This window comes from Arvicola amphibius, chromosome 4 (assembly GCF_903992535.2).
Source record: "Arvicola amphibius chromosome 4, mArvAmp1.2, whole genome shotgun sequence".
In the NCBI taxonomy this organism is placed as follows: domain Eukaryota; kingdom Metazoa; phylum Chordata; class Mammalia; order Rodentia; family Cricetidae; genus Arvicola; species Arvicola amphibius.
This window is the reverse complement of record NC_052050.1, coordinates 46,289,496-46,309,301: the sequence shown is the minus strand read 5'-3', so window position 1 is coordinate 46,309,301 and position 19,806 is coordinate 46,289,496. Positions and strand designations below refer to the sequence as shown.

Here is a 19,806-nt window from a genome sequence, read left to right as displayed (position 1 = left end):
TTCCAAAATTGTTCTCTTTTCTTTTCTTTTCTTTTTTTCTTTTTATTTGATTTTTTGAGACAGGGTTTCCTTGTTGTAGCTTTGGAGCCTGTCCTGAAACTTGCTGTGCAGACTAGGCTGGCCTCAAGCTCACAGAGATCTGCCTGCCTCTGCTGGGATTAAAGGACTGTGCCGTCACCAACTGACCCAGAATTTTTAAGAACAATACAAAGAAGTAAGAGTTCATATGAATAGAAGAACTTGAATTGAGTTTCCCTCTGGCTTTCTCTCTGGGTTGAGTGTCTTCAAATCTTAAAAATTTCTGAGTATCTAGAATATGAATCTTTGGAGAATAAGTTTGATTTTTTTTAAGCATTAGGAGAATGCTTCAAGAAATGTTCTTAGGATGATATATATCATTTTGGAAGTATGTTAGAAGATCATTGGTAGTATAACTTCTAAGGGACAGAAAACCTATATCCTGTGTAGGGGGAGATTGCTCTTTGTTTCCTGGCCACCCAGACCCAAATAATCACACAGAGACTACATTAATTACAATACTGTTTCGCCTATTAGTTCAGATTTTTATTAACTAACTCTTACATCTTAAATTAACCCATTTCTATTCATCTCTGTATTGCCACAAGGCTGTGGCTTACCAGGTAAGGTTCTGTTCTGGCATCTTTCTCCTTCAGCAGCCACATGACTTCTCGATGTCGCCTGCTCTCTCTATATATCTCTATTTATATTTCCCACCTGGCTAAGCTATTGACCAAAACAGCTTTATTCATCAACCAATAAAAGCAACACATATACAGAAAGACACCCCACATCATTTCTGGATTCTTAATTTCTGCAGGCAAGACAGCCGGTAGATGACGAATAATTAAACTTGGCAGTTGGCTGATGTGGATAACTGATAGATAAAACCTGAAAGTCAACTATGTAAGCAGCCTGACTCCCTACCTGTGAAACCTGTCTACATTCATGTATATAAACAAGCAATCTTTGGCTCTAAGTCTTAATAAATTAAACAATTAAAAATATACTTGACTCAGTAAGTATTTGCTCTACAAAAACAGGAGGACCTGAGTTTGCATCTATAGGGTCACATAAAAAGCTGGACATGGCAGTGTGTGTGCTTGTAATCTCGTGCTGGGAGTGTGGCAGAAACAGAAAGATCCAGTCTGGCCATTCAGAGAAGCTCCAAGTTCAATGAGAAACTCTGTCTCAAAAAGATAAGGTGGAAAACAATTGGGGAAGACAGCAGATGTCAACCTTTGGCCATCTGTCTGTCTGTCTCTCTCTCTCGCGCTCTCTCTCTCTCTCTCTCTCTCTCTCTCTCTCTCTCTCTCTCTCTCACACACACACACACACACACACACACACACAAATACAAATTGATGGAATTGGTAGTCAATCATGGTGGTGCATACCTGTAATCCTAGTACTTAGGAGGCAGAAGCAGGAGGATTAGGCAAATTCCAGGTCTATCTGAGCTATAAATCTTCCTTCTTCCTTCCCTCCCTTCCTCTCCACCCCTCTTCTTCCTTACCCCCATACCCCACACACTAAAACCTTTCAAGCTGCATGTAGTGACAAACACCTATAATTCTAGTACTTGGAAAGATGATGACGTAAGTTCATAAATCCTATTAGTGGTTAAAGAAAGGCACTTGCTGCCCGACCTGACTTAGATTCTAGGGACCTGAATAGCGGGAGAGAACTGACTCTTGTAAGTTGTTCTCTGACTTCCACATTTGTATTTGGCTTGTGTAAACCACCTCCCTCCCGCCCCCACACAACGAATAAATGTAACTTAAGGAACAAACAGGCCATTGTGGTGGTTCACACCTTGGTCACAGTGATGGTAGGTAAATCTGTGAGTTCAAGGCCAGCCTGATCTACAGAACAAGTTCTAGACCTGCTGGGGTTACATAGTGAGGTTTTGTCTATAAAACAAAAACAACACAACACAATAATGGAATTGGTAAGAGAAGGCTATATTATCATTAGAGTAAAGCTGTGAATGTTAACACTGTATCTTTCTACCACAGCCATTAACTTTTTATGAAAATATTTACCTATAATCCTAGAGATATACAATCACATTTAAAAACGTACTCTTTGGTTGACTTTGTTGTATGATTTACAATCAAATTTACCTTCGAATGCACTGATGTGCTGCACATGTGCTCTACAGTGGAGAGAGAAAAAATATTTTATCTCCCCACTGGGTTCTCAAAGGCTACCAGCTCCTTTCTCTATCCCAGACAGCTGTTGCTTGAATCACTTGAACAACAGGTAGATTTTCCTGTCCTACAATTTCATATAAGTGGAATCTTTTCTTGAAGGATAAGTTTCTAGGTTTCATGTAGCCCAGGCTAATCTCAAGAATGACCTTGAACTCTTAATTTTCCTGTAGTAGCTCTAAGTGCTGGGATGAGAATTACCATAAACCAAATGTAGTGGCTTTGATCAGCATAATATATATGAAATTCATCCATGCCATTATGTTTTTTCCATTTTATTAATATATCACACTTTATCCATTCATTTGATGGTAGACATTTGAACTATTTTGGGGGATTTTTGTAATGACTAAAGATGCTATGAAATTTTTTAAGTCTTCATTGATAAATATATACATATATTTTTTCCTTTCCTTTTTCTTTTATTTTTTTTTTCCTTTTTTTGTGGCGGATGGCAGGGTGACAAGTTCTCACACATTGGTCCAGGTGTCCTAGAACTCAGGAATAACCCTAGTTGGTACTGAACTCACTATGATCTTACCTCCGCCTCCTGATTGTTAGGATTAAAGATCTGTGTCTCGTTTTTGTTTCTTTCCGGTAAATACCTAGTATAATTGCTTAGTCATATATGTATGTGTTTTAACTTTATGATTTCATAATTTTACATTCCCAGTCAAAATATGTGAAAGCCCCAGTGGCTCTATATTCTTGATAATACTTTGTGTGTATGTCTGTCTCTCTGCCTCTCTCTTTCCCCTTTCCCCTCCTCCCTTCCTCCTCCCCACTTCCCCCTTTCCTCTTTTTCCGTTTCCCATTTCCCCTTTCCCCTTTCCCCTTCCTCTTTCCTTTCCAAGATTTATATGTATGCCTGTTTTGCCTGTATGTGTATGTAGGTACCATGTGTGTGCCTAATATCCTCAGAGTTCAAAAGAGGACTTCAGATCCCCTAGAATTGAAGTTACAGAGGCTGTGAGCTGTCATGTGGGTACTGGAATCTGAACCTGAGTCATGAACCACTGTGCCATCTCTAGCCCCCACTTGGTTTTTATTGGTTATATCTTTTTCCATTGATTTGGTTTGGTTTGGTTTGATAGTCTCCATATGTAGCTTAGGCTAGCTCAGAACTGGAGATTTTTCTACTTCAGCCTCCTGAGTGCTATGATTATAATCACAGCTTATATATGAGACCCTACTACCACTTGTATTTCTAATTTTTATTTATCCTATTAGGTGAGAAGTAGTAATCAGTGGAGGTTTTTGTTGTTTTGTTTTTACATCTTATTTTGAGAGGGGTATACCTTAATCCAGAGGAGAGTATCAGATCCTACTATAGATGGTTGCGAACCACCATATGATTGCTGGGAACCGAACTTAGGACCTCTAGAAGAGCAGCCAGTGCTCTTAACCACTGAGCTATCTCTCCACCCTCCTAAAGTTCAGTTTTAAATTTCTCCTTTACTATTTAATAGCATTTTTTGTCTTAGAAATCTTTGCCTTATTCATTACTAAGGTCATGGAGATTTTCTCCAACACTTTTAGTGTTACATTTCACTTCTGACTTTGTCTTCTTAAACTGTTTTGTTTTCATGCGCATATGCATAGACACACACACCCTCACACATACATGTGTACGCACACACACACAAAGACAGCTTTGTAAATGCTAGGATTATAGGCAGCCTTCACCAGATCCAAATTCCATAGTCTTTGTTTTAAAGTATATCTATTTCTTACTTTTCATTTAAGAAACTTTATTTTATGTATATGGGTGTTTTGCCTACATGTACATCTGTACACCACATGTATGCCTGGTGCATGCAGAAGCCAGAATAGGACATCAGATTCCCTGGTACAGAAGTTGCAGGTGGTTGTGAGCTACCCCCTATAGGTGCTTGGAATTGAGCCTGGGTCTTCTGGAAGAACAGTCAAGTGTTCTTAACAAATGAGACATCTCTTCGGCTCTATTTCTTACTTTTTAAATTCTCATCATTACTTAAAATTTTCTACTTTCTAGGGCTGGAAAGATGACTCAATGGTTAAGAATACTTGTCTTGTAGAGGATCTGGGTTCAGATCCCAGTACCCACATCAAGGGACTCACAGCTACATGTAACTCCATCTAGGGTATCAGATAGTCTCTTCTGGTCTCTCTGGTAGTAGATTGCACACATGGTGTACATACAGATGAAGAGGTATACAATACATAAATAAGCATTAATTTTTTTACTTTATGCTTTTTTCTATTAGAAATATGATTATGACTTTTTTTCTTTCTGCACACTTTTAGGATGTGATTATATTATTATCTGACTTCCACGGGTTTTTTTCATAAGGAATTAGCAGTCATTCTTATGGCCCTCTTTTTTTGTTTAGGTTCCTTTGGGTTTTGTTTTGTTTTGTTTTCATGAACTTGTGTATGTGAGCATGTGCATCTGTAAGTTGAAGCTGGAAGACAACCTCAGGTGTTCTCACTTCGGCCCTTTTGTTAGCCTGGAGCTCACCAGTTAGGCCAGACTGGCCAGCAAGTCCAGGGACCTTCCTGTTTCTGCCATTATATATGCCATTATACATTTTTTTTAATGAATTCTGGGGGTGGAACTCAGGTCCTCATGTTTGCAAAGCAATCATTCTATTGACTAAATTATCAACAAAGCTCTGAGGTTTTTCTTTATAACTTCAGGTTTACAAGTTTGAGATATACATCAGGAGGATTTATTTTTACATTTATTTTCCTTGAGTTTTTCTTATTGGGCTTTTTAGACCTATTGGTTGATGTTTTTTCATCAGATTTGGAGTATCTTTCAGGAACTCTTTTTTTTTCCCCCCTGTGCCATTCTCCCCTTTTTAGAATTCTATGTATATGTTAAGACTCTAGGGGACTGGAGAGATGGCTCAGCGGTTAAGAGCATTGCCTGCTCTTCCAAAGGTCCTGAGTTCAATTCCCAGCAACCACATGGTGGCTCACAACCATCTGTAATGAGGTCTGGTGCCCTCTTCTGGCCTGTGGGCATCCACACAGCCGGAATATTGTATACATAATAAATAAATAAATATTTAAAAAAAGACTCTAGGTATGGTTCTATAGATTGGTGAGGCTCCTGTTTTCTCCAGTTTTTTTTTCTTCTTCAAATTCATTGACTTTTTCCTATCCCTCTTTTTTTTCTTCCCCTCCTCCCTTTCTTTCTCATCATTATTTTTATTTGTTGAGTTTCATGTTTTCTTTTCTGAATTTTTTTTTTAAACAGGGTCTTACTTTGTAGCACTGACTGTCCTGGAACTCATACTGTAGACCAGGCTGGCCACAACTTGATATTTTTATATAGTCAAATCGGTCTGCTTCTTATCTGACCACTTGGATTTTTAGTCATGCATCTTTGTGAATACATCTATTATTTTTGATGTCCTTTTAATTTGGTTTCTCCTAAAAGAAAGTTTGTAATTAACAGATTCTACCGTGATATTCCCAGGCTTCCACTGAAATCTTCAATTTTAAGTGGGGACTACCATTTTTAATTGCTCCATATATTCCAGTAGAGTCATCATCTAGAACAAAGGCTTTTAGAGTTTGCTGTTTTTGTGGGCCGTGGTGTGTGTGTGTGTGTGTTAGCAACCATTATCATTAGTGACTGAAAACATTAATCTTAAGCTGCCAAAGACAAAATTCAAACATTTTTAACTACCAATTAACTCAGAAATCATATATGAAATCATATACAAGCCTCATTTGTAGTAATACTTATCTAGCAATACTTTTTTTCATATTCACTTCCACAACTAAAGGGAAAAATGAAAAACTGTTTTTGATTCTAGAGTGCAAAGAAAAAACGTGGTTTACATATGTGCAGCAAAAAGCTTTGGAAGGTTGGAATTGCACAATTAATGTAGGTTGAGCAATTGCTTAACAAGGCATGGGAGGGTCTTCCTTTAAAATTCTTTATTACACTTATTTATTTGGTGGGGGAAGGGGCACTTGACACAGCTTAATGTGAAGGTCAAAGGACAGCTGGCAAGAGTCTGCTTCTTTCCACCATGTGGATCCTAGGGAGCAAATTCAGGTTGGCAGGGTTGGTGGTAATCAGATTTATCCTCAAAGCCATCTCCCTGACTGGGAATGTCTTTTGCTCCTGTGAAATTAGGGAACTCTTAATGCTTCCAGAATAGGGGATTTCCTTTTGATTTCTTACATGCCGTTTACTTTCCTATTTTTTTCACTGTTCATGTCTTTTCATTATTTTCTTGAAGTCTTCTCATTTGTTTTTCCTTCTGGTCTTTCTTTAAAGGGATTAATGAAACAAACATCCATATGCCCACAGTTTGACTTGAAATGGGCAGAGCTGAATCCCCTCTTGACACTGTAGTTTGTGGCAAAGCTGCTGCTTACAAGTTGTGTTCTCTTCTGCGTGTTTAAAATACAGGTTACTAAATAGCCTGCATTCTTTGATGGCTTTAGTACTAGAATTTTGTAGATTTTATACTGAGTATTCTGAGGGGTTTGGCTTGTTTTGTTTTTAATATTGGTCAACACCTCCTGATGAAGATCAGCTGCAGAATTTACTGGAAAGTAAAGCCAAACTTTAAGCTTGAAGTGTGGGTGCCAACCAGTGAGATCTAGACAAGACTTGTTTCAGCAAAGGGGAATGTTCTTGTTTCTTCCCTTGCTATAGGCTGCTTTGTCTCACTTTATGCTTCCTAGCCCTGCTTCTAATTCTTTCCACTTACCTGTGTCAGGGATACTGGAATCTGTTCCTCCTCATCTCTGTTCTGTTTCCGAGGAACAGGAGAGGTAGTTGGGCCAGGCTGCCAAAAAAGCAGGAGTTAAGTGTGTGGATTTCATAGCCGCATGTATGAGTGTTTGTGGAGCAGAGAACTTCTAATGGAAAACATTTGTGTTGCATCGAAAACAGAGCAAGGCTTGGTTATAGTCTGTCTGCTCTGTCAGTCTCTTCCCTACCAGCACTAGCACTGTTCTCCTGGGAGGCTCAGGCACTGTGGTTTCTTATGCCCTTGCTATTCCCTAATCTTGACATGTTGGAGGAGGGCCGCTTGTTGGTTCCTGGCTACTTAGCCCTGAAATAACCACACAGATACTGTATTAATTAAATCACTATTTGGCCAATTAACTCTAGCTTCTTATTGGCTAACTCTTACATACTAATTTAGCCAATTTCTATTAATCTGTGTATTGCCGCATGACTGTGCCTTACTGGGTAAAGTTCCAGCATCTGTCTCTGGCAGGGCTACATGGCTTCTCTCTTGACTCCACCTCCTTTCTTCTAACATTCAGTTTAGTTTTCCCCACCTAGCTAAATTCTGCCCTCCTATAGGTCCAAAAGCTGTTTCTTTATTCATTAATGGTAATCACAGCATACAGAGGGAATCCCACATCATTGACAGAGTTTTTGTCATAGTGGCCCCATTAGTATTTTGGAGCAAGTCTACAAGGGTAGTGACTAATGGCTTTGAAGGTACTGAGTCACACATATGGACACTGGGACCCTTCATGCGTCTAGCTGAAGAGGGGAAGGGTGTCCAGTACATACAATGAGAAAAGCATGCTTAGACTATAGATACTTTTTGGATCCTGCTTTTACTGCTAGCAAAGCACAAACCAGAAGAAAACAAGCTTGTTGTTCAGGCTTGCCATTTCATTTGTAAATGCTTGTGAGTGATACACCTGGGTGCCCAAGCTTGCATCTGACAGGCTGATGTCTGTCAGGTTTTTTGGCAGGATCCCCTTTGGGAAATGCAGAAGAGAAAAGTGCTAATTTCCCTGAGGATAGTGTCACTCCAAGATATGAAAAGATGTGTAACTTGAGCCCTCGCCACGTCCCCCCCAGTCCCTCTGAAATTCACATTTGGCAGCGGAGGGGTGGGGACCTACAACAAATGAAAAAGCAGCAACTTAGCTCAGAGTTTTCTGGGTCCCCAGGAAGGTACTTTACCAATGTGGTTTTCACATTTTCAGGTTTTTGGCTGGCAAATAAGATTGAGCAAAAATGCTCCCTTCCCCTGATAACAATACATTCAGATGCAGGATCAGGAGCATATGGATTAAAACCAGACGGTGGATGATTAATACTTTTGCTTATAGAGGTAGACATGGCAGCTTCCTCCATGTAAATGAAAAAGCCCCTTCTCTGCATTTGGATGTGAACAAGTGCTTAGGCTACATGCTTGTGCTCTTCAAGAGGTGTGCTGAGTTTCTACCCTAGGTACAGTTTCCAAGTATTCCTCCCTCTCTCTCAAAATAATTAAGAAGTATTATAAGGGTTATGCTGTGAGACAGAGGAATATGTTCATCTCAAACCATGGCTTTCTCAGCCCTCCAGCTCTGACTGCTCTAAACACACATCTTTAACTGTAAACTTACTTTGTTCCCATGGTCATATGACCTCACTGTGAGCTGTTATGGGGTGCCTATCCCCATAGTGTCATGAGATAATGATATTAAACGTCAACACAAGTTATGTGTATAGCCAGGTGTGATGGTACCTGCCTGTAATCCTACCACTTGGGGTGTATAGGCAGGAGGAGCAGTTCAGGCCAAGCCTCTGCTACATAGTGAGTTTAAGGCTAGCCTCAATTACTTGAAACCTTGTTGAACAAAAACTATTTATCTTGAAAAAACCTGTCATTGCACAGCTTTGTTTTTACTTCATTTCCTAAGAACATGGTATTCTTCACGTGTTCTTTAAACTGTTGCTTAGCAGGTGTTTGTTTACTAATCATATCTGAAGATTTGTTTTTATTAGAGTCTCTACACATTAACCCATTCAGGCCCAGGCCTCTCATTACCCTGGAGATCTCAGCTTGCATGAATTGCTGTTTGCAGAAGCAGAGACTGCTTCCCAAAGAAACAGGAAATGAAAGAAGAGGAGAACACCATTCTGGGACTTAGTATCTTTTTATCTGCATAATGGTTTTCTCTCTGTAACAATGAAAATTTAGGAGCATAAAAGTTCTTTTATTTTTGTAGAAAGTGGATCTGTGTTTATTGTTGTCTCTCCTCTCAGTGTGCAGCCCTGTCACACTAGTTATGTATCTCTCCAAGTAGTCTCCATCCTTAGAAGGCAGTCATGTCTCCTGGTTCACCCCTTTCCCCAGGAACCAAGATTCACAGTTGTTCTGGCATTTTATTTTGTTCCCTCTTCCTCCAATTCATTCTTTTTTTTTTTAATTTTTAATTTTAACTCTACCCCCCCCCCCCATGTGTATATGTGTGTGTATGTGCACAACTACCATAGTATGCATGTGAATATCAAAAGACAACTTCCAGGAGTCTGTCAGTTCTTTCATTTCACCTTGAGTTCTGGGGATCAAACTCTCAGATCCTCAAACTTGCACATCGTCACACAAATGCTTTCATGTGCTAAGCCATCTTGCCATCCCTGATTTAGAGTTTGACGAATACCCATAGTCGTGTAACTATCACAGTGTAAATATAAAAAATGTTTACCACACTCCTAAGCAACTTCTCATCTGGGTTTTGTTTCCACTACTGTGCCTTTTCTAGAATGTCATCAAACATAATCATAACAATATACAGTTTTTGAGTTAGGCTTCTTTTATTTGAGATTCATGCATGTTGCTTCCTTTACCAGTAGGTTCTTTCTGTTGTTATTGACAAGCTTTGTATAGATATACCACAATTTGTTTATCCACTCACCAGTTAGTGAATATTTGGACTGTTTGCAGCTTTTGGTAATGGTGGATTTGTAACAGTATTTGTAAGTAGATTTTTTTTTTGTGGCTTTGTTTTCATTTCTTTTGAATGAATACCTAGCAGTTGAATGGGTGGTAAATGTAACTGTTAAACTCCTTTCCAGAGTGGCTGAACCATTCTATATCCGCACATCAGTGTAGTTCTGCATCCTTATCAAGACTTGGCACTATTGTTATTTGTAAGATTGTTGTTTTGGGGTTTGGTTTGGTTTGGTTTGGCTGGGGTTTTTTGTTTTGTTTTGTTTTGTTTTGTTTTTTGGTGTTTTCTTTTCCGAAACTGGGTTTCTCTATAGTTTTGGAGCCTGTTCTGGAACTAACTCTTGTAGACCAGGTTGACCTTGAACTCACAGAAATCCGCCTGCCTCTGCCTCCCGAATGCTGGGATTAGAGGAGTGTACCACCACTGCCCGGCTTATTTTATTTTTCTTCAAATCATTGTGATAGGTATCTCATGCATGGTTTTAATTTGCATTTTCTCCTGACTAAGGATGTTGAGCATTGTTTCATGTGTTTATTTGCCATTTGTATGTCTTCTTTGCTGAAGTATCTAGTTACATTTTTTTCGAATTTTAAAATAGATTGTTGGTGGTTTGTCTTAGTGACACACACCTATAATCTTAGTACTTGGGAGGTAGAGACAGAAAAAATCAGGAGTTCAAAGCCATTAATTTGTTTACTAAGTCTATTTTGAGGCATAATCTCACGTAGCTGATGCTAGCCAGGAGCTTACAATATAGCCAAGGATGACCTTGAATTTCTGATCCTTTTGCCTCTACTTCCCAAGTGTTAGAACTACAGGTATATACCATCATGTGTGGTGATACAAATGCTGGGGATCACATTCAGAGCTTCCTGCATGCCAGGCAGGTGTTCTACAAACTAGCTAGAAATCCAGCCCCTTCCTGAGTCTTAAAATATTTTTATATATTTTGGATAGCCAGGCAGTGATGGTGCAAGCCTTTAATTCCAGCACTCAGGAGGCAGAGGCAGGTGGAACTCTGTGAATTCGAGACCAGCCTGGTCTACAGAGCAAGTTCTAGGACAGACTCCAAAGCCACACAGAGAAACCCTGTCTCAAAAAAAAAAAAAAAAGTCTTTATATATTTTGGTTAACGGTCTTTTGTCAGATAAATATGCATTGTAAATATTTTCTCTCATGCTGTGTGAACTGACAAAATGCTGAGACCTGGAGGACCCAGGTTCTTAGTAGAGCAAAGTAAGGAGATTGATTGAGACTTGAGTCAGCAGAAATGTGCAAGGTGCACCCCTTTTGAAGGTGTTGTGTTTTTATTTTAAATTGAAAAGGGGAAAGGGAAGGGAGAGTGACGATCTAATTCTGCAGATAGATGTCTGCAGCTTTCTTCAACCACTCCCTGTTTCCTGTCCCTACTTCTTTTTTTTTGAATATTTATTTATTATATATACAATGTTTTGTCTGTGTGTATGCAGGCCAGAAGAGGGCACCAGACCTCATTACAGATGGTTGTGAGTCACCATGTGGTTGCTGGGAATTGAACCCAGGACCTTTGGAAGAGCAGGCAGGGCTCTTAACCGCTGAGCCATCTCTCCGCCCTCTTGTCCCTACTTCTGTTGTTGATTCTGGGCTTTACCTTGGTCTTGACTTGGTTGCCATCAACTCCAGACCCACTGAGGCCTTGGCGGTTATAGAAAACAGAATGAGCAGGTTTCTTGTGTGTATATGCCCCAACACGAAGTTGTTTATTGTTTTTTTTTTTACAAATCCACTTTTATTTATTTACTTTTCACTGGTTTAAATCCGGGATGGGTACAGCATCACACGGATTCTGTGTCCAATGGCTTTTGCAGGAAGGTTGCTTTGGAATTTGGCACGGACCATGCCACTGTTTCCATGGGCCCCGAGTCACCTTCCCCCAGATCACTCTGGTTTTGTTTGGTTTGCCTCCAGGTGTCACTGTGTTGTTCTTTGCTTTATACACATAAGCGCATCTCTTGCCCAAGTAGAATTCAGTTTCATCTCGGGCATAAACGCCTTCAATTTTAAGGAGAGCCGTGTGCTCTCTCTGGTTCCGGAGACCTCGCTTGTAGCCAGCAAACGTGGCCTTGCACCACAGCCTTCCAGACAGAGTGTCTTTTAGAAGTCCTGTTCCCAGCAGGCCTCCACAGGCGCCAAGATGGCCGAAAGAGGCGAAGTTGTTTATTGTTGTAATCACTCCTGAGTCCTAAAATGATACCTCCAAGGAGCCACCTGCTTGAAGAGCTGGACTCTGAAACAGGCATCAGCTGAGCTTATTCGGAGCTCTGCCACATGGGCTTTTGCATGAGAACAAATAGCAACAGTGGATAGCCCCCTTAAGCAATTAAATCAGTTCTCAGAACATACACTAAATGTGGATGGTATACTTACCATGGGACTTTTCATGTTCCTTGGAATTCTTTCCAGAGCAGCCCATTTAGGTAAGGCGTAGAAAACATGTTTTACCCATTGGACAAAAGAGAAGATGCTATGTGGAATTTTGTTGCTTTTGTGTTTGTCCAGGCTGATCTCAAACTCATGATCCTCTTGCCGTAGCTTCCTGAGGATTACAGGTGTGTGTCATCACTCCAGGTGAATCCTGTCACTTTTTAATTGCTGGTCCCTATTGAGGAATTTTTCTCAAACAGTGTTTGCCTCTGACTAGACAGAGCAGAATTTCTTCTTTTTTTTCTTCTGTGTATGATGTGGATCACTGACACTGCCTGCTGTGGTCAGAGGAGGCCTGCTCAAGTACTGGACGACTGTTCATTTCTTCAGGATAGTGTTGTCTGGTCAAGGCTCTCTGCCCTCCGATCCCAGTAGAAATGATGTATAAAGAAAAGACTGTCTGGCCCTTTACTAATCTGAGTTATTTAGAATGCCTTTTAGTAAACAAAGCATCAGCTTTTAGGCAGCTCTGAACTTTTCTTTATCTTGTTTTGAAGGTACAATTTTCTCTTTTTACTAAAGACAAATAAGTTCAATTGAAGAAAAAAACCCTACAATGTGGAGTAATCATTTTGGTTTAAAAAACAGAGGGTTAAAAACAAGTTCTGCAGTAAATCTGCAAGTGTGGAATCTGAGGGAAATGATCCCATCTGGAAAACCCTACTGGGGTTCCGTGGCTGGTTTGTGGAACGGTACAGATTGAGGAATGAAAAAACAAAAAACTGTAGTCTTGAAAGATGACAGGCTCATTAATTGATGTCCATTTCAGCTGGTGCTGTGCCAGCTTATGTTGGCTTTAGTCCAGCGTTCCTGTAATTTGGGAGCCAGGTGTGAAGCATTTTTGTTCCATCTTGTTTCCCAACATCTACAGAAGTCTTACTTATCTCACTTGAGGGAGCAGCCCTCTGTAGGAAACACATGTACAGGTAGAGGTGGAAGGCAAATGTCACAGATGGGTTATGGATATTAAAAGAAATCTTTCACACTCAAGTGAGATCTGGGCTTGAGAGTCAAGGGAAAAGATATTAAAATGACTTCAGAAAAATTATCATAATTAAACCAGTCGTTGTTAATCTTTTTAAAGGTGTATGTGTGTGTCCTCTTAGTCTGTGCCACATGTATGGGGCTGTCCACAGATGCCAGAAGAGAGCATCAGATACCCTGGAGCTGGAGTTAGGTGCAGCTTTGAGCTTCCTGACATGGGAACTGGAATGGAACTCTGGTCCTCTTCAAAAGCAGTACACATTCTTAACCTCTCAGCCATCTCTGCAGTCCACCTAACCTCCTTTTTTTTAATTTTTAAAAACATGTCTTTACTAGACATACAGAAATCGCTCATGATTTGCCTTTGCCTGATTTAGGGAACAGCATTTAAAGTACAATATAAAGAATGGCTCAAGATAGCCATCAGAATTATAGCTGATCACTTCCACCTTAGCATTTAAAGACTACAGTAACATAAGCAGCTGGGAGATTAACTACCAGCCCTGAGTGGAGTCTTTATTTTGGGAGTAGTAGAGCTGTTTTGTTTTTTCTTTTTTTCCTTTTTCCTTCCTCCCTCCCTCCTTCCCTCCCTCCCTCCCTCCCTCCTTCCCTCCCTCCCTCCCTCCCTTCCTTCCTTTCTTATATTTTTGTTTTTGCGTATATGTGCATGTGTTCGTGCTTGTACTCATGAATGCATGTAGAGGCCAGAAGTCCACTACTTTGCTGTTCACCTTATTTTTTGAGACAAGATCTGTCACTGGGACCTGGGGCTATGCTGTCTGGCCAACAAGCTCCAGGGATCCACCTTTCTATCTCCCCAGTGTGGCAGGCTTTTTACAAACTGAGCCATCTCCCTATCCTCATAAATATATAAATAGTTAGAGATATGAATGAGCAGAGTAGAAATCATTAAACAATATTCACCTAACACTTTGATATCAGACCCTTGGTACAATAGTAGACCAAAGAAGACATTCCTCCCTAGATCTAATCTTTTCTTTTCTAGTCTTCAAACTAAACATTAAAGAACAGAGAGTTCATGCCAGGTGAGGTGGCATACATCTTTAGTCCCAGCACTCAAGAGGCAGAAGCAGGCATATCTCTGTGAGTTTAAGACCAATCTGACCTACATGAGTTTCACAGTGAGACCCCATTTTAAAAAAAAGAAAGAAAGAAAGAAAGAAAAGAAAAGCAGGCAGTTCTGCCATTGAAGACAAAGCAATGACTGGGTCGTCTCTGTGAGAACATTAAAACACAGTGGACATAGCGCTGAATGCTACTGATCTTTGATGTTTTACTTATATTTTTGTATAATGCCATTTTTAGTCTTCCCAAAGTAAGAACTATGTTTCCTTTGGGGTATTATATCCTGACTACAAAAGGAGCTCTTTATGGTTCCTCCCTTTAATTCTGAGTCTTACATAGACAGAGCTGACTTTGACACTGAGATTCAGACCACAGTATCCAGGAGAGCCCACAAGCCTGCCTAGGTTGCTTCTTCAAATGTCTCAGGTTCACAGGGAAGCCCTTGTTTATTGATAGCCTGTTTGTTTATCAATATCAAAGCTGTGAAGTGCTGTACCAGACAGTTCAAGAGGCTAAGGACCTAGAAAGAAAGTTTTCCTCTAAATTATTCTAATTCTTCTTTTTTTCTTTCTTTTGTTTGTTCTTTTTGTGACAGGGTTTCTCTGTAGCTTTGGAACATATCCTGGAACTCACTCTGTAAACCAGGCTGGCCTGGAACTCACAGAGATCCTCCTGTCTTTGCCTCCCGAGGGTTGGGATTAAAGGTGTGCACCACCACCGCCCAGCTTCTTTTTTTTCATTTTTTGAGAAAGGGTCTCACCATGTAACCTTGGCTGGCCTGGAACTTGCTAAGTAGATCAGGCTGGCCTTGACTCACAGAGATCCTCTTGCCTCTAGCTCTTTAGTGCTGGGATTAAAGGCTTGTGCCACCACATCTGGCTAGTCTAGTTCTTCAAAGTATGTTCTTCCTATTTTATTTTGTTTTATTGTAGCAAAACATACATAACATTAAATATAGCACTTAACTTTTTTTAAATGTACAGTTCTGTGGCATTAAGTACATTCTCATCGTTATACAGTCATCCCCACCATTCATCTCTAGGACCTTTTCGTCTTCTCCAGTTACATCTCTGTACCCATTTCTCATACCTTCAGCTCCCTGCCTTTGGAAACTATCATTCTATCTTCTCTCTCCTTGAATCTGACTAAGCTATGAAGTCTATATTTCTCTTTTTGTGAGTGATTTATTTCAGTTAATATAATAACTTCAGGGTTAATCCTTTTTGTGAAGCATGTCAGAATTTCTTGCCTTTTTAAGACTGAATAATTATTTCATTGTAGGTATACATAGCACTTTGTTTAGCTATTCATCTGTTGATTGATACAGGTTAAGATTTATTTTATTTTAATGCATATGAGTGCTATGACTACATGTATGTGCCTGGTGCCCATGGAAATCAGAAGAGAGCATTAGATTCACTGGAACTAGGATTAAAGATGGTTGCGAGCCATCCTGTGGGTTCTGAGAACTGAACCCCATGTTCTCTGCAAGGGCAGCAAGTGCTCTTAACTGCTGAACCAACTATCCAACCCGTTTGTTTATATTTTGATTTTGTTTGTTAATACTTTACTAATAAATGTGAATTAATTATGGTTTTCTCCTTGTATGTCTTGTTGTTATTGTTGCATTTGTTTGTGTATGTGCCTTTGTTTTTGTTTTTGTTTTGTTTTGTTTTGTTTTGTTTTTCGAGACAGGGTTTCTCTGTAGCTTTGGAGCCTGTCCTGGAACTAGCTCTTGTAGACCAGGCTGGTCTCGAACTCACAGAGATCCGCCTGCCTCTGCCTCCCGAGTGCTGGGATTAAAGGCGTGCGCCACCACCGCCCGGCTTGTTGTTGTTTCAAGAAAGAGTCTCACCATAGAGCCCTGGCTCTCCTAGAACTTTGCTATGTAGAGCAGGCCAGCCTCAAATTCACGGAGATCTTCCTGCCTCACCTTCCCAAGTACAAGATTGAAGGAGTATACCACCACACCCAAATCATGGTGGTTCTAATTTTTTATAACTCTCACTTTGAGTATCTTTTTCATGTATTTATTCATTACATATGTTTTTTGTGTGTTTCCTGTGAAATAACAGGACCTAGCACATGGTAAATAAATGCTTTTCTACCATGCTCTACTCCCAGCTCTTGTTTAATACATCTGAGGCTAGAGAGATGGCTCAGCAGCTAGGAGCAATTATTCTTCTTGTAGAGAACTAGTTGTTCCCAACACCCATGTAAGGTGGCTTACAACCACCTGTAACCCCAACTCTAGAGAATTTGACACCCTCTCCTGGCCTCTGGACACCTGCATATTCATCCATGTAAACACACACATACACATAATGCAGTAAATCTTTTAAAAATTACTATTTCTGCTTTCTCAGTTGATTGGCCTTGGACTGTCTCAGTATTTTTCCCTCCTCTGAGGTAAAGTGCAAATATGGCTTTTTGTCTACCTCTACTATAGGTGACTTGTGTGGCTTTAGACAATTCATATAACCTGCCTGGATTCCTTTATCTTTTTCAATAAACAAGAAAAGTTATAATGGTCCTACCCAACTCAAATAACTCTCTGTACAGATAAAAGTAGATCGGGCTTGTGAAAATATCTTGTAAACATTTATGAAAATGCTGTGTAGATAATTTCATTCTGACCCTTTTGGTCCACTGTGTGTAGAATACTTTATCAGACCCGAAGGCAAGGCTTCTTTGGTAGGTGAGGGGAGCAGAGCACAACTGATCTACTTCTTCCTGCCTCTTCATCTCCAGCATAGGGTTGTCTCCTCTGAACTCAGTCAAGGGTCAAATCCTTGACATGGTTTTCCCCTGCAGTATGACCACAAAGTCAAAGCAGCTTTGTTTAGAGGTGCAGCTGCCATGGACTTGCACATGAAGTGAATATTTTATACTTACTGTGTGCCAGGCACCATGTTTTCACACACCTCACGAGGTTTTACTGACATGTAACTTTGTTGATTTGGAACTGTGTGCTTTCACATATGTTGTTTTTCTGAGTCATATAATTTAGACTCATTATACAATAAAGATTTATATGAGCATCATCCACCTCAAGAACAGGTGCAGAAAGTTAGGATCTATACTGATCCACTGATTTTGGTTTTTCGAGACAGGGTTTCTCTGTAGCTTTGGAGCCTGTCCTGGAGCTAGCTCTTGTAGACGAGGCTGGCCTCGAACTCACAGAGATCTGCCTGCCTCTGCCTCCCAAGTGCTGGGATTAAAGGCATGTGCCACCACCACCTGGCCCTGATTCACTCTTCAAGATGAGTCTGTCCTCTGTAACTCACAGTGTCCACAGAAATGCTTAGTTGAGCTCAGAATGGATAATGAGGCATGAGATTTCCTCCATATGGTTGCTGATCCAATGTACCTGCATTTTCTTTTGTAAATTTTTGGAAGAAAATGGCGACTTGAACAAGACTTTATCAGAGATATTTCCATTCTCTCTCATATCAAACATCATGGGTTAGTGTTGTTGTTTTTTTTTTAATTTTGGTTTTTTGTTTGGTTTTGGTTTGAATTGATTTTCGTTTTGTTTTGTTTTGCTTTCGGGTTTTTGAGACAGTCTCATATAGTCCACGTTGGCCTTCTATAAGCTTGATGATTAGCTCGAACTCCTAATTCTCCTGAATCTACTTATCAAGTACTCGGATTGCCAGCATGTACTGCCATGACTAGCTCAGCAGCGCTGTCAGCGTAGCTTTGTTTCCCAAATTATTTCAGTGCACATGGCCCATTGTTGGAATGAGAGAAGTGCTGTTAGGTAAACTTAGGTGCTGCCACCTAAGTTTTATTTTATTATTTAAACATAAATTTTTATTTTTATGTGTTATTTATGTGTGTATTAGAATGGGGGTGTGCACATTAGGGGTCAGAAGATAGCTTTCAGGAGTCAGTTCTCTCCTTCTTGTTGAGGCAGAGAACTCTTGCTTCTGTTAATGAGCAGCATACTCCACATGAACTGACTTGTGAACTTGAGGATTCCTGTCTCTGCCTCCCACCACACAGTCTAAACTGGGGTGATAGCACCAGAGCTCAGTCAGTACCTTTGACTACTGAGCCATCTCCTAGCCCCGCCTTCCTCTGGATCATAGTTCATTGGCTTTACTGGGTTAGTTTGAAGTGGGATACATATTGGAGAACTACAAATGTCTTTTTACTTATTTTTTTTTCTTTTACTTTGACCTTCTGAATTTTTCTAAAAGTTTATTTATGGAAACACATATGAGAACCCTCCAGTTTTCTTGGCTCATGGGCATAGTCAATAATGAGGATAATAGTATTGATAGTAATAAAAATAGCAACTGTGAAATTATGTCTTCACTTTGTTCCACCTTCTATCTTAAGCATTTTGATGGATTTTTTTTCTCTCTGCTTTTCTGGTTTGTTTTCAGACAGGATCTTACCATGTAGCCTAGATTGGCCTTGAAGTCGTGAGCCCTCTGCCTTAGCCTCTTTAGTCCTAGAAAAACAAGCATGTGCCACAAAGAGTTTAATGATGTCTTTCATCTTTGCTACTATGGTAGGATTAGATACTTTAAAGGGACTTCTTTATTAACATAACTGAAATGCTGACTATAACATCATGCTTCCTGAGCTGGCATAACAAGAATATACAGATTCTGTTCTGTTTTCTTAAAAGTGGGCTTGGAATTCATCTTTTAGCCCAGGCTGTGCTTCAAGTCATGTTAATTCTCTTGCCTCAAACTCTGGAGTGCTGGGATTAGACAAGTGGGCCACTAAGTCCAGCTTTAGGTCCTAAAAACTAAATGAGAAAAGATTATTGTACATTACTGAATGCCCAAGTGAGCTGGCACTAATTTCTGTCAAATGCTGGACACCTAGAGCTTTCCTTGAAAAACTTTGTTGGGATGAGAAGCATGGGAGTCCTCTCAAGAGGGTTCACATTAGAAGTCCTTCTAATCCTTACTGTGCAGGCAGGGCAATAAGCCTCATTGAGAGAGTAAGTGGCCATGAACTAACCCTTGGGTGGGTTCTGAATCTCAGTACTGCCAGTGTACTCTGAAGAGCCTTGACCGCATATTTGAGGTGACCTCTAACTAGTATCCCAGACTGGCAAACCAAAGGAAAAAAATCTTGTCTCAGGAAACTACAACTTTATTATCAGGTCACAAAGAATTTCCATAGATGCAAGACATGGAAGTCAATCCATACTCTTTGAATATGCTGAGAGGAAATACCTGTCATTTCCAGCAAATCTATCCTTTATAGCAAAGGTAACAGGAGAAACAAATCCTTGTGTCTACACAAAGACTTACATATAAACGTTGATGCCGCTCATTTTCATTTTGCAATGTTATTTATGATTTGTGAGTGTGCA

General features: G+C 40.0%; 1 protein-coding gene and 1 pseudogene across 3 annotated transcripts in view; one reads left to right on the top strand and one right to left on the bottom strand.

The window, feature by feature from the left end:
• Smg6 (SMG6 nonsense mediated mRNA decay factor) overlaps nt 1-19,806 on the top strand; it is a 240,939-nt gene that overhangs the window by 133,812 nt on the left and 87,321 nt on the right. The gene's annotated exons all lie outside the window — the stretch shown is intronic.
• On the bottom strand, nt 11,680-12,353 carry LOC119813525 (annotated as a pseudogene).